We start from the raw sequence: 3474 nt of genomic DNA on the forward strand, positions 1-3474 counted from the left end.
TGGTCGATTAGATGCCGTTGTGCCATTTCATTCACTTTTGGTGCATTCAACAAGCCACAAACCTTTCGTAAAGTACCTTTGCATGCCTGAAAATGTTTTAAGTTGACATCGAACATAGTAGGTCTAACAATATCCATCTCACTCTAATTATTGTCGCATCACCCTCACTCAAATGTAACAAAATTGGAAATAGGTTTGCAATTAATTGCTCCCGCAGCGCCTCTGTAGAGGAAGCATTCGGCGAAATGCTGCCATTGGCATCGTGTGCCTTTTTCGACTCACATAGATCGCCAAAGAGAATAATGGACGCCTCGCGTATCTCGTTTGAATAGCTGCCGAAAAAAGGCCGAATACGTATCGCTAACGAGACATGAAATGATTCTAGACGANCACGGTAGCGATTTGTTCCATTTCTAGATTGCCGAGGAATGCTTGAAAAGTTTCCAATACAATTTGACAGGGATTCAACTTAACTAGATCCTTGTTCGGGACAAAGCCAAACTTCGATTTGTTCGTTGAGGCGACCGTGGATAGTGAGCTGCTCGAGGCGGCGACTCCCTGTTGAGTTGGCGAGTTGCTGCGCTGACTGCCTGCGTGCACAGGTGGCGCCAAGTTCGTGTAGGTGGCCAAAGATGTTAACAGCATGGTAAAGAGTTCAGGGAATTTTTTGTTTAGTTCCTGGAGAGATTTATAAAAAAAATATAAATATGAATTACAAATCTACGGGCCCGTGCTACTTTTTCTCAACTGGTCGAGAGGCATCAAAACTAACTTGAACGCCCCACAATTGGGCCAAGCGTGCTCAAAAATCAATTTTTAAAAATCCTTTTTTTATATTAAAAACACAGGTTTATTCCACATTAAATTCTACATTTGGTGGTAAGCTTTCAGCTTTCTATCATTTTTCGGCTGGGAGATATGCGTGTTTAAACTTGACAAATTTGAACAATGTTTTTTTTTTTCAAAGCTGAGAAATTCAAAAGTGCAATTCAAATTGTTATTGTAAGAAAGCGGCTCATTCCCAAATGAACCCCGGGTGTGTTTGGACGTGTTCTGCGCAATAATAATTGCGTTTATTTACTCATTTCCAGTAAAATCCAGTAAAAGTTTTTACGAATTTTCATGTTTTGGCGTTCGTACGCAAAAACTTGCAAAGTAGGGGAAATTGAGAGAGCGAAAAATGGCAGTTTAAGTTGCAAGTTTTTACTGGATTTTACTGGATAAATAGGAGTGTTCGCTATGCAACTGCCAGTAAGAATTAGCCAGTAACAAAATTCAGAGAACAAGGTACCTTAATCTCCCAAAGACAGAAACTTGCTAAGTTTTGCGCGAACAGGAATTAGCAAACATTAGGTTCATTCCTTATCTTTTTGGACTAAAATCTGAAAAGTGTCAAAATGCCAGAGCGTAAGCAAAATGCGCTCACAAAAAGAGAAAAACCGGAAAAGTAAAGGAACGCAAAAAACCAAATTTTTAGTCCAAAGAATGGCAACAACAAAGCTAACGTCAAATAAGAATGGAAATGTATGTACAAAACACATTCACACAAGCACAAGCATAATAAACACTTACTATGTCAATTATTTTTTGCCTCCTTCCAATTTCAATTCACTTTTTTTACTTTTTAGATTATTCTCACTTTTTGCATGTTCTTTAATTTTCGTTAATTTAAATTTAGTTGAGCTTGACACTTTTCAGGATTTTGCCAGAAAAAATTCTTCTGACTAAATCTGACTACTTCGAACTGATGAGAGTCACTCTCACTGGGTGTTGCTCTCTCATTTTAGCTGTCATTTCCGAGTTAAGGAACGCTTTTTGGACTAAATCTGACTACTTCGGACTTTTTCTGACCATTTATGGGAGATAAGGAACGCTTCTATTAGCAAGCTTCACTGCCAGCTGGCGCCAACGGTTGCATTTCGAGCATAAAAATTTTTTTTTAATTATTCCAGGTGGAAACCGGACCTATACGTATATTTCTTCTTATTCTGACTTTCTTCAACATACACTTCAATCTCATTGTGGAAGTCACTGTCGGATTTCCTATATCGACAGTGGTGTCGAGTTCCGATTACGAATACAGCTTTTTCAGCCGAGTACCTATCCAATGTTTGGAATTAATTAAATTAATTGAATAAACGAATATTTACATACTTCTTTCATTAGTAAATCGCAACAAGGTTGTTCATTTTTAAATTTAACAAACTCGTTGATTCAAATTAATGTTGACAAAAATGCAACCCTGTACCACAATCCTGCTTGCAAATTCTTACTGGCAAAAATCTTCCCAGCACGAATTTGACACTTCCCCTCCAAATGAAATGTCAAAACTATGCTCTCTCCTTGCAAGTTTTACTGGGTTTTTGGCTAAACGAACACGATTTGGTAACAATTGGTACCAACTTGTACAATTTTTTTGCATAGCGAACACTCCTAATGTTTACTTGTAAGAATTTGCCAGTACGAAAAACACCTGATCGCATGTTGCTGCATGAAATTTAAACTATTAAGGAAACTGTTTGTGTGTTTTTATTGTTGAAATTCACAAACTAAACCTATTTAAATATAAAATATATTGTTTTATTAGAAAATTCCTGCGAATAAACAACCAATTTATCAGCTGTTCATGAAACTTGCTAAATATTACTGGAATAGCGTTCGCGTACTTTTTTGTAAATTTCGTCTATGAGAGCGAATTCTTAGAAATAAAGTTACTGGAGAGTTGCTGGCAAGTTACTGGATAATTTGTAAACAAACACAACTATTATAATAGTTGCGTTCGCGTAGCTGTTAATTGTTCATGTTTAACCAAAACTTTCAGGTTTTTGCGTTCGGGTACGCAAAAAACATGCAAAGTAGGGGAAATTGAGAGAGCAAAGCGACATTTTATTTTGAGGGGAAGCTGCTGATTTCTGCTGGAAAAATTTTTGCCAACAGCAATTTGCAAACAGGAAAACAGCTCATCAAAAACAGCTGGCTTGAATTTACCCAAATCACAAAATTGAATTTGATGGTTTGGAAGTTAAAAATAGGTGCGTTCGTTTAAAATCTCCAGCANCCGGCGAAATGTCATCTGTTCGCTCACAAGAGAGAAATATCCAAAATAGTACGCGAACAGAAAATTTGCAGAAACTTGCACGTTAGACGAACAGCTGATATAAATTTTTGTATACATTCAAAAGTGTAAAATTTAAAACGTACGAAAAGTCATCACGAAGTGTTATACTGACACAGTTTATTGATTAAACAAATAACTACTTATTTTTTACAAGTTTGATTAATCGCATTTTGTAATTTTTAACTTCCAAATCATCAAGTTCAATTTTGTGATTTGCGTAAATGCCAACCAGCTGGTTTTGATCAGCCGTTTTTTTACCTGTTGGCAAATTGCTGTTGGTATAAATTTTTCCAGCAGAAACCAGCACCTCCCCTCAAAATGAAATGTCACTTTGCTCTCTCAATTTCCCCTACTTT

The 3474-nt window shown here is 36.7% G+C and overlaps 1 long non-coding RNA gene across 1 annotated transcript; it reads right to left on the bottom strand.

Annotated features, from left to right (window-relative positions):
• Positions 1-43: 43 nt before the first annotated feature.
• On the bottom strand, positions 44-374 carry LOC108354331 (uncharacterized). Its single transcript, XR_001846499.1, has 2 exons — positions 143-374; positions 44-86 (listed from the first exon to the last, which is right to left on the bottom strand). It is a non-coding gene; the product is annotated as an uncharacterized LOC108354331 (long non-coding RNA).
• Between the last annotated feature and the right edge of the window lie 3100 nt (positions 375-3474).

Source organism: Rhagoletis zephyria, unplaced genomic scaffold, assembly GCF_001687245.7.
Source record: "Rhagoletis zephyria isolate East Lansing unplaced genomic scaffold, Rhagoletis_zephyria_1.1 Rzeph_scaffold_35080, whole genome shotgun sequence".
NCBI lineage: Eukaryota > Metazoa > Arthropoda > Insecta > Diptera > Tephritidae > Rhagoletis > Rhagoletis zephyria.